Genomic DNA, 14,954 nt, shown 5'->3' on the forward strand with positions numbered 1-14,954 from the left:
CAATACCTTACTGAGAAAAGGAAGGAGAGATATGGGGCGAAAGTTGCTCATAATCGAAGGGTCTGCCGAGGGTTTCTTTAGAATGGCCACCACCTCTGCCTGCTTAAAAGAGCAAGGGACCTCACCCATGGCAAGAGAGTTGTTCAAAAGGGCCAGGGGGGGTTCGGGGCAGACAGTGAAGGCTTCGCGGAGAACTGTAGGGGGGCAACAGTCGCTGGGTGAACCAGAGGAGACTTTGCGTAGGAGGGCAAGAAAGCCTTCCTTCGAGATGAGGGGAATCTGGGTTAAGGTGTGGGAATCTAGTAAGGGACAATGAACAACAGGTTGAGGGACGGTAAGGGAGAATTGAGTAGGGATACTGTTTTTAATCTTAATTATTTTGTCGATGAAGAATAGGTTGAGAGAGTCACAAAGTGACTGGGAAGGGAGAGGTGCAATAGTAACTCTTTCAGGGTTGGATAGCTCCTCGACTATTGAGAAGATGTCCTTAGATTTATTGTCTGAGTCCAGGATTTTATTGGAGAAGTACAGAGTCTTGGCTGAGGATATGGCTAGCTTATACTCTTTGAGCAGGGTGGAAAATGTCAATTTGGTATCAGGAGAGTAGCCCCGGCGCCAACTCCTTTCGGCCTGTCGGAGCCCGAGTTTCAAAGCTTTAAGATCCTCAGTGAACCACCTTTGGGCGTCATGGCGGCGCCTGGCTCTGACCAGTTTTAGAGGTGCCACGGAGTCGGAGGCAGAAGTAAGCCAGCAAGTCAAGCCCTGGGCTTGAGAGTCAATAGATCCAGTGCTGGGGGGGACAGATGTGCTAAGAAGGGAGGTGAATTTGCTCAGGTCCGCCCTGTTCCAGTTGCGAGCGGAAAAATTGGTTTCTAAGACATTAATAACAGGGGAGGCATAGCTAGAGTGAAAGTGATCATGGAATGGTCTGACCAAAAACAAGGAAGGATAAGGGGGGTAGAAATGTCCAGACAAGAGGTCCAAACCTGGTCCAGGATATGGCCCTTAATGTGGGTGGGTGAATGTATGTGCTGAGAACAGTTCAAACCCAACATGAGGTCAGAAAAGGCAAAAGAACATGGGGTTTCATGAGCATCGGAAGGCCAATAGTTAAAGTCGCCTAGGACCAAGATGTTGGTGTTAATACTGGCTAGTTGGGAGATAAGGTCACCAAACTGGGCCGAGAAGCTGGGCATAGGCTGGGGAGGGCGATAAACCAGAACACATATAAGGGACGAGCCTGGCTGCTCCAACCTAAGCACCAAGCAGTCGGTCATGGGAATACTGGTGGTGACAACTGGGGAAAATCGAATCGGGAGCCTAATAATATGGTTATGAATATGAATTGGTTAATTGCACCGCATATAAGAGTACAGTATCATTGATTGTATTAAATGTAGGTTGGATGGATTCAACCCAGATCTGTGACTGGGGGTGAGTGTTTGAAACGTTTCAACACTCTCTCCATAATTTTAGTTGTGATGTTGCGTTAGGCCCTATAAGTGGCTATGGGTATGCCCGCATATGGGTTCCATGCTTACTATGCTACTGGATTCAAGCTAGCCAGGCTAATTTTTGTTTCTGGTCCAGGGAGGACCTGGCTTGTCAGTTCGGGTTGGACTGGTCCCATGGACAGCAGGGTCAAGACTGATTTGCATATGGCTGGGTCCAAACTAGAGTGACACGGAGAGCAAAACAACGATGGATGAAGGCCAGATCTGTGACTGGGGTTGAGTGTTTGAAAAGTTACAACACTCCGTCCATCATTTTATTTTGTGATGTTGCTTAGTTTATTTTACCACAGATAAGAGTACAGTATCAATTATTGTATTATATGTTACAAATGGGGGTGGGGTCGCACACTACTCACACACCGGCGGTGTCGCCCCTAAGGACTGTGGTGAATGTAGTAAAGTGTTCGCGATGCATCATCTTTCGATCTTCTGCTATCTTCGCTGTCTTCGCCATCCCTGGACACGTGTTTCGGGGTATTACCCCTCATCAGCAGGGATAGGCCGTGTACTGGGGTTGCCGATGGCTGCCAATATCTGCCAGGTATAGTACCACTCAGGCGCGTAGGTGCGGGATGTGAGTAGTGTGCGACCCCACCCCCATTTGTATTATATGTTGGTTGTAGGATTAATATGCATTTAAAGAGAAAACTGTTAACTTGACCTGATTGTGGCCCTTATGTTTTCTCCTCTGCAGGTGCAGACCAAAGGAATTAATTAGTTAGTAGAAAGCACATTATTTTTCAGAGATAATGAGGTGAGGAAAGAACTGGCAAATTTAAATACTTTGAAGGGAAGAATCCAAGGACGGATTGGATTCGGAGCCTGGAATATAGTAGTAGTATTCATGGTGCCACGTTATTTCTGGGGAACTGGAAAAGTACTATGATGCATATGAGGTCATATTTCCTGAATGTTCTTTGATCATTTTAATTTGTGAACCCACCTTGGGTTTCCCTTTAGACTTAGAGAGGTACAGACCTTTCTTGTCATCACTGATTGTGTGGCTTCATGCTATACATCATTCTTTACCTATAGAACTTCTAAAAAAGGTTCTGATTCTGACACCTTTCTTGCTTCCTTGATTTATTAGGTGTTCCCCTATCCTTAATTTAGTTTTGTGTTTAGCATATGTTGTGAATCTTTTCCATGAATGGGGAGAAGTAGCAAAACCATTTGTCTATTCATCAAATCCTATTCCTAATTTTCTGCATCACTGCCACAAAAATTGTCATATGCTCTTCGCTGTTGAAGACCAATAATGTACGCCGCATTCATCTTTATTTATATTGTCTGGCTTTGAGTTTGTAATAAACCTTTGAACTTCATGTTACTGTCTCAGACCCATTTTCCTCTCAGGCTACTGAAAAGGTCTACTAGTAACAGTGGAGGTCATTTGCTACCCTCAAATTAAATATCTTTTTGAAAAGTAGGTTTGAAAATAATTAAAGTTCTATACCCTACAAAGAAATGAAGCTTCTTGCAAGCAGAACTGGCATTCTGTGACTCCAAACATGTGCAACTGCTACACATTTGCAAGGAATATAAGTTGTGTTTCAGAGATTCAACATCAAAAGAATCCCATTATAAAATTCTGGTTTGTTTAATGTTTTGGAATACGACCAATACCCAAGCAGTGTTGTGTGAGGAACGTCGCCTAACGAACATGAATACTTGTCTCTTTCTCTCTAATATCTTCATAAAACTTGTCACCAGCAAAATCATGGAGACAGCATCTTTTTGTGATTCCACTCTATTTTGATCAAAACTTGTACATGTATCAGCACAACAAACAGCTTTCCATGCTGTGAGTACGAAACAGTGAATGCTGATCGTATGCAGACAGCTTGCCAATAATTGAATTTGAATTTGACAAATGGATGAGAGAAATTTTGAGTAATTTTGATGAGAAATAGGATTAATATGGAATATATAGATAACTATTACAATTTCTCAAAAGATCATCTAATATTCTTTGAAAATATCTTGAACACTGGGGTTACCCATATGCAGTTAATGAGGCCTTGCGTGGATAAAGAACAAAACTAGGAAGTTAGAACTTGGAGCAGTGACAAAACAAAATTGGAAGTCCGTCACAACCTTCAACATGTTTTAGTATGGGGGTGACAATTATTGAAATGTGCTGGGAGAGTTCTATAGAACATGTGAACAGCAAAAGCAATTAGTATGATTATTTTAATTTCTAATCCAATAGCAAGGATGACAGCCAATGAAAGAAGACACAAGTTTGGAAAGAAATACACAGCAGGAAAACATAAAATAAGAAGAGAAGGAGTGAATACTTAACGGGACATTTTTATTTGCAGCTAAGCAAAAAATGATCCTATGATTATTACTGATTCCAAGGGTATGATTTAGGTATCAAGAGACTAATGCTGGGTAACTGAAGCCTCTATCATCCATCTATCTGAGGATAAAAAGATAAAATGGGTCTACATAAGATCAAACTGACAACACTGTGACTGCTTAGTTGCAGCTTTAAACAGCTGGCCCCAATAAAGTTAAGGTCCAAGAAAAACTGCCAGCTTGACAAAGAAAATGAAATAAAACCATGAAATGAAAATATGCGCCTGGTAGAACATTTTTTATTCCAAGGTATTCAAATTGCCAAAGTCAACCAAGGAAACATGGTCATTAGAGTTTATTGATATTAACTGTTCAGAAAATGTTCCTTTTGTGGTGAATTGCTAATTTTTCATACACTCATTTAATATTGTACTTTAAAAACAGCAAAATCAATACAATTATTACACTGTCTCAGATGACCACAGGAAGAAATTGAAAAAAATGTATATTAACTAAGCATTCAAGAACAGGAAAGATGCCAAACAATTCCCAAGACATTTCTCCAAATGTATGATTTCCATCATGTGCCCTCATATCAATAATTGAACTAAAATTGCCAAAGGACAAAAACTGGCCATCTTAACCACTTCCACTCTCCCTTATAAATGTTGCTAATTGACCAATAGCTAAATTCGAATCTGGTACTGTTTTGATTTAAGTGAAGAATGAGAAACTCAAAGACTTTTAAAGAAAATTCAACAGGCTAAAACAACAACATTTTGATGAAAGCCAGATAAAGGCATGGCCACCATGAAAGGTGCGGAGGAAGAGAGGTTTTTCATACATGTTAATGCCAGAGTGTGAAAAGCTAAATCGTCAATCCTGTCAAAGGATTTGAAATCCTCTTTCTTGCTATGTCCCTCTCCCTATTTTTGGGTTCATGCAGAGAGTTGAGGTATTGGGAGTCTAATTTTACAATTCAAATGACTGATGCTCATGATTTTCTTTTTGCCTTTAAATTCCAAAATCACATTTAGCTACTTCTTCCCTCAGACCTTGAAAGATCCAAAGCCAGCAAATAATACACTTTTAACAACATATACTGAAAGTCACCCATGGCTATCTTCTTCAGTTACGTTTCAGCTTGGCCTGAGGTCCTAGAACTCTGCTTCTTCACCACTCCCTGTCTCCAGTTAGACATGAATTAAACGGTAAAACACTTTACCCAGTGCACAAGTCTGTTTACCTATATCTTTGTTTATTTTGGAGTTCTAAATATCTTTGTTTGCCTCCCTGCATATCCAGTGAGAGCACTGATAGTCTTGAAGTGAAAAATTAGCTTTGTATGCCTGTGGGAATTGCTAGAGTGCAATGGCTAGAACTGCACCTAAAATAATGTTGTTAAGGTGCAGTCTTTTTCTTTGTGTGAAAGCTAAGATGTAAGTGATTCTATTTTCATTTATATCGACTAATTCAGCTCTCAGTTTTGGGTTTAGGATGTTTTATAGCAAAGGGATCTGAACACCTAAGGATCTGAAAATTTGTTTAAAGTTTTTTGAGGATCATTTGGTGAGGATGTATACAGTCTTTGAGTGAAGATTCCATGTTGGTGAGTTTTGGCAGACAAAAGCTGATATTTTGACTCCTTTACCAATAGGCTTTGTTGACGATATAGAGGGCCTTAACCCAATCACTTTTTACACTGGGAGTCTGGAAAACATTTTTAAGCTGCTTTTGTTTGGTGAAACACAAAAAGGTGATGGGAAGTTGCTTGCATTAAGTCTAATCACTGGCAATAGATCAGGGTAGCATTCCAACCCATCATTCTTTTGCTAATCATGCCAACTCAGTTTGGGCCCAGCCAATCATTCATTCTGTTTCTCCTCATGGAAACAGTCTGGCCCAAACTGCAAACCCAGGTCCATCATGAACTGGAATGCAAGCAACCCAGGGCCAGTTTTATTCTAGTAATGGGCTCATCAGCTGGGTACAGCGTGGTTCCAGTGACATAGTGAGCACAGGACCCACTCTGTAAAACTTAAGTGCTTGCATGAGGATGATAGAATTCATGATGCAGAATCTTCAGTTAATGGTTATACGCTGAGGAATGAAGAGGTGTAGTACCAAGCTCTGTGTGAGGTGTGTTCCTTTGCATGTACCCAAGCAGGGGAGGACGCTACATCTGGCAATGAAATAGGGAATTACGTAAACCCTGCAACCCAAAGAACCGAGAGTGCTCCTCCAGAGAATTTGTTGTGGTCCAGCAAACTGCTTCAGCATGCCATTTGTGCCTCAGTTAAAGTGAAGCGGTTCAAAAGGGGGTGGTGATGGACGGAGCATCTGAACCAATCAAACACCCACACCCAGTCAACAGATCTGGGTTTAATCCCTAACCGTTCTTTAGCCCACACTACCACCCCAGTACAGACAGCCCACTCTACCACCCCAGTTCAGACATGGTCATATGCAAATCAGTCTGACCCTGTGACTCTTGGGAACAGTCCAGCCCGAACTGCCAAGCCATGCCTTCCATGGACCGGAAACAAGCTTCCTAGGACCGGTTTCTGGCATTTCAGCCGTCTTCAGCCAGGCTTGCTTGAATCCAGTGGAAAAACGAGCAAGGGACTCACGTCTGAGCATACCCTGCCAACTTATGGTGAACAAAGCGGTACAAAAGGGGTTGGTGATGGACGGAGCATCTGAACCAATCAAACACTCACACCTAGTCAACAGATCTGGGTTTAATCCATCACCGTTCTTTAGCCCACTCTGCCACCCCAGGTCAGACATAGCCATATGCAAATCGGTCTGACCCTGTGCCTCATGGGAACAGTCCAGCCCGAACGGCCAAACCATGCCTTCCCTGGACCAGAAACAAGCTTACTAGGACCGGTTTCTGGCATTTCAGCCGTCTTCAGCCAGACTTGCTTGAATCCAGTGGCAAAGGGAGCAAGATACTCACGTCTGAGCATACCCTGCCAACTTATGGCGAACAAAGCAGTACAATAGTGGGTGGTGATGGACGGAGCGTCTGAACCAATCAAACACTCACACCCAGTCAACAGATCTGGGTTTAATCCATTACCGTTCTTTAGCCCACTTTGGAACCCCAGTTCAGACATAGCCATTTGCAAATCAGTCTGACCCTGTGCCTCATGGGATCAGTCCAGCCCGAACTGCCAAGCCATGCCTTCCATGGACCGGAAACAAGCTTCCTAGGACCGGTTTCTGGCATTTCAGTCGTCTTCAGCCAGGCTTGCTTGAATCCAGTGGGAAAATGGGCAAGGGAGTCACCTCTGAGCATACCGTGCCAACTTATGGCAAACAAAGCGGTACAAAAGGGGGTGGTGATGGACGGAGCATCTGAACAAATCAAACACTCACACCCAGTCAACAGATCTGGGTTTACTCCATCACCGTTCTTTAGCCCACTCTGCCACCCCAGTTCAGACATAGCCATATGCAAATCGGTCTGACCCTGTGCCTCCTGGGAACAGTCCAGCCCGAACTGCCAAGCCATGCCTTCCCTGGACCAGAAACAAGCTTAATATGACCGGTTTCTTGCATTTCAGCCGTCTTCAGCCAGGCTTGCTTGAATTCAGTGGCAAAGTGAGCAAGGGACTCACGTCTGAGCATACCCTGCCAACTTGTGGCGAACAAAGTGGTACAAAAGGGGGTGGTGATGGACGGAGCATCTGAACCAATCAAACACTCACACCCAGTCAACAGATCTGGGATTAATCCATCACCGTTCTTTAGCCCACTCTGCCACCCCAGTTCAGACATAGCCATATGCAAATCGGTCTGACCCTGTGCCTCATGGGAACAGTCCAGCCCGAACGGCCAAACCATGCCTTCCCTGGACCAGAAACAAGCTTACTAGGACCGGTTTCTGGCATTTCAGCCGTCTTCAGCCAGACTTGCTTGAATCCAGTGGCAAAGGGAGCAAGATACTCACATTTGAGCATACCCTGCCAACTTATGGCGAACAAAGCAGTACAATAGTGGGTGGTGATGGACGGAGCGTCTGAACCAATCAAACACTCACACCCAGTCAACAGATCTGGGTTTAATCCATTACCGTTCTTTAGCCCACTTTGCCACCCCAGTTCAGACATAGACATTTGCAAATCAGTCTGACCCTGTGCCTCATGGGAACAGTCCAGCCCGAACTGCCAAGCCATGCCTTCCATGGACCGGAAACAAGCTTCCTAGGAACGGTTTCTGGCATTTCAGCCGTCTTCAGCCAGGCTTGCTTGAATCCAGTGGAAAAACGAGCAAGGGACTCACGTCAGAGCATACCCTGCCAACTTATGGTGAACAAAGCGGTACAAAAGGGGTTGGTGATGGACGGAGCATCTGAACCAATCAATCACTCACATCTAGTCAACAGATCTGGGTTTAATCCATCACCGTTCTTTAGCCCACTCTGCCACCCCAGTTCAGACATAGCCATATGCAAATCGGTCTGACCCTGTGCCTTATGGGAACAGTCCAGCCCGAACGGCCAAGCCATGCATTCCCTGGACCAGAAACAAGCTTATTAGGACCGGTTTCTGGCATTTCAGCCGTCTTCAGCCAGGCTTTCTTGACTCCAGTGGCAAAGTGAGCAAGGGACTCACGTCTGAGCATACCCTGCCAACTTGTGGCGAACAAAGCGGTACAAAAGGGGGTGGTGATGGACGGAGCATCTGAACCAATCAAACACTCACACCCAGTCAACAGATCTGGGTTTAATACATCACCGTTCTTTAGTCCACTCTGCCACACCAGTTCAGACATGGCCATATGCAAATCAGTCTGACCCTGTGCCTTATGGGAACAGTCCAGCCCGAACTGCCAAGCCATGCCTTCCCTGGACCAGAAACACACTCCCTAGGACCGGTTTCTGGCATTTCAGCCGTCTTCAGCCAGGCTTGCTTGAATCCAGTGGAAAAACGAGCAAGGGACTCACGTCTGAGCATACCCTGCCAACTTATGGTGAACAAAGCGGTACAAAAGGGGTTGGTGATGGACGGAGCATCTGAACCAATCAAACACTCACACCCAGTCAACAGATCTGGGTTTAATACATCACCGTTCTTTAGTCCACTCTGCCACACCAGTTCAGACATGGCCATATGCAAATCAGTCTGACCCTGTGCCTTATGGGAACAGTCCAGCCCGAACTGCCAAGCCATGCCTTCCCTGGACCAGAAACACACTCCCTAGGACCGGTTTCTGGCATTTCAGCCGTCTTCAGCCAGGCTTGCTTGAATCCAGTGGAAAAACGAGCAAGGGATTCACGTCTGAGCATACCCTGCCAACTTATGGCGAACAAAGCAGTACAAAAGGGGGTGGTGATGGACGGAGCATCTGAACCAATCAAACACTCACACCCAGTCAACAGATCTGGGTTTAATCCATCACCGTTCTTTAGCCCACTCTGCCACCCCAGTTCAGACATAGACATTTGCAAATCAGTCTGACCCTGTGCCTCATGGGAACAGTCCAGCCCGAACTGCCAACCCAAGCCTTCCATGGACCGGAAACAAGCTTCTTAGGAACGGTTTCTGGCATTTCAGCCGTCTTCAGCCAGGCTTGCTTGAATCCAGTGGAAAAACGAGCAAGGGACTCACGTCTGAGCATACCCTGCCAACTTATGGTGAACAAAGCGGTACAAAAGGGGTTGGTGATGGACGGAGCATCTGAACCAATCAATCACTCACATCTAGTCAACAGATCTGGGTTTAATCCATCACCGTTCTTTAGCCCACTCTGCCACCCCAGTTCAGACATAGCCATATGCAAATCGGTCTGACCCTGTGCCTCATGGGAACAGTCCAGCCCGAACGGCCAAGCCATGCATTCCCTGGACCAGAAACAAGGTTATTAGGACCGGTTTCTGGCATTTCAGCCGTCTTCAGCCAGGCTTTCTTGAATCCAGTGGCAAAGTGAGCAAGGGACTCACGTCTGAGCATACCCTGCCAACTTGTGGCGAACAAAGCGGTACAAAAGGGGGTGGTGATGGACGGAGCATCTGAACCAATCAAACACTCACACCCAGTCAACAGATCTGGGTTTAATACATCACCGTTCTTTAGTCCACTCTGCCACACCAGTTCAGACATGGCCATATGCAAATCAGTCTGACCCTGTGCCTTATGGGAACAGTCCAGCCCGAACTGCCAAGCCATGCCTTCCCTGGACCAGAAACACACTCCCTAGGACCGGTTTCTGGCATTTCAGCCGTCTTCAGCCAGGCTTGCTTGAATCCAGTGGAAAAACGAGCAAGGGACACACGTCTGAGCATACCCTGCCAACTTATGGTGAACAAAGCGGTACAAAAGGGGTTGGTGATGGACGGAGCATCTGAACCAATCAAACACTCACACCCAGTCAACAGATCTGGGTTTAATACATCACCGTTCTTTAGTCCACTCTGCCACACCAGTTCAGACATGGCCATATGCAAATCAGTCTGACCCTGTGCCTTATGGGAACAGTCCAGCCCGAACTGTCAAGCCATGCCTTCCCTGGACCAGAAACACACTCCCTAGGACCGGTTTCAGGCATTTCAGCCGGCTTCAGCCAGGGTTGCTTGAATCCAGTGGCCAAGTGAGTAAAGGACTCACGTCTGAGCATACCCTGCCAACTTATGGCAAACAAAGCGGTACAAAAGGGGGTGGAGATGGACGGAGCATCTCAACCAATCAAACACTCACACCCAGTCAACAGATCTGGGTTTAATCCATCACCGTTTTTTAGCCCACTTTGCCACCCCAGTTCAGACATAACCATATGCAAATCAGTCTAACCCTGTGCCTCATGGGAAAAGTCCAGCCCGAACTGCCAAGCCATGCCTTCCATGGACCGGAAACAAGCTTCCTAGGACCGGTTTCTGGCATTTCAGCCATCTTCAGCCAGGCTTGCTTGAATCCAGTGGAAAAACGAGCAAGGGACTCACGTCTGAGCATACCCTGCCAACTTATGGCGAATAAAGCAGTACAATAGTCGGTGGTGATGGACGGAGCATCTGAACCAATCAAACACTCACACCCAGTCAACAGATCTGGGTTTAATCCATCACCGTTCTTTAGCCCACTCTGCCACCCCAGTTCAGACATAGCCATATGCAAATCGGTCTGACCCTGTGCCTCATGGGAACAGTCCAGCCCGAACGGCCAAACCATGCCTTCCCTGGACCAGAAACAAGCTGACTAGGACCGGTTTCTGGCATTTCAGCCGTCTTCAGCCAGACTTGCTTGAATCCAGTGGCAAAGGGAGGAAGATACTCACGTCTGAGCATACCCTGCCAACTTATGGCGAACAAAGCAGTACAATAGTGGGTGGTGATGGACGGAGCGTCTGAACCAATCAAACACTCACACCCAGTCAACAGATCTGGGTTTAATCCATTACCGTTCTTTAGCCCACTTTCCCACCCCAGTTCAGACATAGCCATTTGCAAATCAGTCTGACCCTGTGCCTCATGGGAACAGTCCAGCCCGAACTGCCAAGCCATGCCTTCCATGGACCGGAAACAAGCTTCCTAGGACCGGTTTCTGGCATTTCAGTCGTCTTCAGCATGGCTTGCTTGAATCCAGTGGGAAAATGAGCAAGGGAGTCACCTCTGAGCATACCCTGCCAACTTATGGCGAACAAAGCGGTTCAAAAGGGGTTGGTGATGGACGGAGCATCTGAACGAATCAAACACTCACACCCAGTCAACAGATCTGGGTTTACTCCATCACCGTTCTTTAGCCCACTCTGCCACCCCAGTTCAGACATAGCCATATGCAAATCGGTCTGACCCTGTGCCTCATGGGAACCGTCCAGCCCGAACTGCCAAGCCATGCCTTCCCTGGACCAGAAACAAGCTTACTAGGACCGGTTGCTTGCATTTCAGCCGTCTTCAGCCAGGCTTTCTTGAATCCAGTGGCAAAGTGAGCAAGGGACTCACGTCTGAGCATACCCTGCCAACTTGTGACGAACAAAGCGGTACAAAAGGGGGTGGTGATGGACGGAGCATCTGAACCAATCAAACACTCACACCCAGTCAACAGATCTGGGTTTAATACATCACCGTTCTTTAGTCCACTCTGCCACACCAGTTCAGACATGGCCATATGCAAATCAGTCTGACCCTGTGCCTTATGGGAACAGTCCAGCCCGAACTGCCAAGCCATGCCTTCCCTGGACCAGAAACACACTCCCTAGGACCGGTTTCTGGCATTTCAGCCGTGTTCAGCCAGGCTTGCTTGAATCCAGTGGAAAAACGAGCAAGGGACTCACGTCTGAGCATACCCTGCCAACTTATGGTGAACAAAGCGGTACAAAAGGGGTTGGTGATGGACGGAGCATCTGAACCAATCAAACACTCACACCCAGTCAACAGATCTGGGTTTAATACATCACCGTTCTTTAGTCCACTCTGCCACACCAGTTCAGACATGGCCATATGCAAATCAGTCTGACCCTGTGCCTTATGGGAACAGTCCAGCCCGAACTGCCAAGCCATGCCTTCCCTGGACCAGAAACACACTCCCTAGGACCGGTTTCTGGCATTTCAGCCGGCTTCAGCCAGGGTTGCTTGAATCCAGTGGCCAAGTGAGTAAAGGACTCACGTCTGAGCATACCCTGCCAACTTATGGCAAACAAAGCGGTACAAAAGGGGGTGGAGATGGACGGAGCATCTCAACCAATCAAACACTCACACCCAGTCAACAGATCTGGGTTTAATCCATCACCGTTTTTTAGCCCACTTTGCCACCCCAGTTCAGACATAACCATATGCAAATCAGTCTAACCCTGTGCCTCATGGGAAAAGTCCAGCCCGAACTGCCAAGCCATGCCTTCCATGGACCGGAAACAAGCTTCCTAGGACCGGTTTCTGGCATTTCAGCCATCTTCAGCCAGGCTTGCTTGAATCCAGTGGAAAAACGAGCAAGGGACTCACGTCTGAGCATACCCTGCCAACTTATGGCAAATAAAGCAGTACAATAGTGGGTGGTGATGGACGGAGCATCTGAACCAATCAAACACTCACACCCAGTCAACAGATCTGGGTTTAATCCATCACCGTTCTTTAGCCCACTCTGCCACCCCAGTTCAGACATAGCCATATGCAAATCGGTCTGACCCTGTGCCTCATGGGAACAGTCCAGCCCGAACGGCCAAACCATGCCTTCCCTGGACCAGAAACAAGCTGACTAGGACCGGTTTCTGGCATTTCAGCCGTCTTCAGCCAGACTTGCTTGAATCCAGTGGCAAAGGGAGGAAGATACTCACGTCTGAGCATACCCTGCCAACTTATGGCGAACAAAGCAGTACAATAGTGGGTGGTGATGGACGGAGCGTCTGAACCAATCAAACACTCACACCCAGTCAACAGATCTGGGTTTAATCCATTACCGTTCTTTAGCCCACTTTCCCACCCCAGTTCAGACATAGCCATTTGCAAATCAGTCTGACCCTGTGCCTCATGGGAACAGTCCAGCCCGAACTGCCAAGCCATGCCTTCCATGGACCGGAAACAAGCTTCCTAGGACCGGTTTCTGGCATTTCAGTCGTCTTCAGCATGGCTTGCTTGAATCCAGTGGGAAAATGAGCAAGGGAGTCACCTCTGAGCATACCCTGCCAACTTATGGCGAACAAAGCGGTTCAAAAGGGGTTGGTGATGGACGGAGCATCTGAACGAATCAGACACTCACACCCAGTCAACAGATCTGGGTTTACTCCATCACCGTTCTTTAGCCCACTCTGCCACCCCAGTTCAGACATAGCCATATGCAAATCGGTCTGACCCTGTGCCTCATGGGAACAGTCCAGCCCGAACTGCCAAGCCATGCCTTCCCTGGACCAGAAACAAGCTTACTAGGACCGGTTGCTTGCATTTCAGCCGTCTTCAGCCAGGCTTGCTTGAATCCAGTGGCAAAGTGAGCAAGAGAGTCACCTCTGAGCATACCCTGCCAACTTATGGCGAACAAAGCGGTACAAAAGGGGTTGGTGATGGACGGAGCATCTGAACCAATCAAACACTCACACCCAGTCAACAGATCCGGGTTTAATCTATCACCGTTCTTTAGCCCAATCTGCCACCCCAGTTCAGACATAGCCATATGCAAATCGGTCTGACCCTGTGCCTCCTGGGAATAGTCCAGCCCGAACGGCCAAGCCATGCATTCCCTGGACCAGAAACAAGGTTATTAGGGCCGGTTTCTGGCATTTCAGCCGTCTTCAGCCAGGCTTTCTTGAATCCAGTGGCAAAGTGAGCAAGGGACTCACGTCTGAGCATACTCTGCCAACTTGTGGCGAACAAAGCGGTACAAAAGGGGGTGGTGATGGACGGAGCATCTGAACCAATCAAACACTCACACCCAGTCAACAGATCTGGGTTTAATCCATCACCGTTCTTTAGCCCACTCTGCCACACCAGTTCCGACATGGCCATATGCAAATCAGTCTGACCCTGTGCCTTATGGGAACAGTCCAGCCTGAACTGCCAAGCCATGCCTTCCCTGGACCGGAAACACGTTCCCCAGGACCGGTTTCTGTCATTTCAGTCGTCTTCAGACAGGCTTGCTTGAATCTAGTGGCAAAGTGAGCAAGCGACTCACGTCTGAGCATACCCTGCCAACTTATGGCGAAGAAAGCGGTACAAAAGGGGGTGGTGATGGACGGAGCATCTGAACCAATCAAACACTCACACCCAGTCAACAGATCTGGGTTTAATCCATTACCGTTCTTTAGCCCACTTTGCCACCCCAGTTCAGACATAGCTATATGCAAATCAGTCTGACCCTGTGCCTCATGGGAACAGTCCAGCCCGAACTGCCAAGCCATGCCTTCCATGGACAGGAAACAAGCTTCCTAGGACCGGTTTCTGGCATTTCAGCCATCTTCAGCCAGCCTTGCTTGAATCCAGTTGAAAACTGAGCAAGGGACTCACGTCTGAGCATACCCTGCCAACTTATGGCGAACAAAGCGGTACAAAACGGGGTGGTGATGGACGGAGCATCTGAACCAATCAAACACTCACACCCAGTCAACAGATCTGGGTTTAATCCATCACCGTTTTTTAGCCCACTTTGCCACCCCAGTTCAGACATAACCATATGCAAATCAGTCTAACCCTGTGCCTCATGGGAAAAGTCC

The sequence above is a fragment of the Lissotriton helveticus genome, chromosome 8 (genome assembly GCF_964261635.1).
Source record: "Lissotriton helveticus chromosome 8, aLisHel1.1, whole genome shotgun sequence".
Classification (NCBI taxonomy): Eukaryota; Metazoa; Chordata; class Amphibia; order Caudata; family Salamandridae; genus Lissotriton; species Lissotriton helveticus.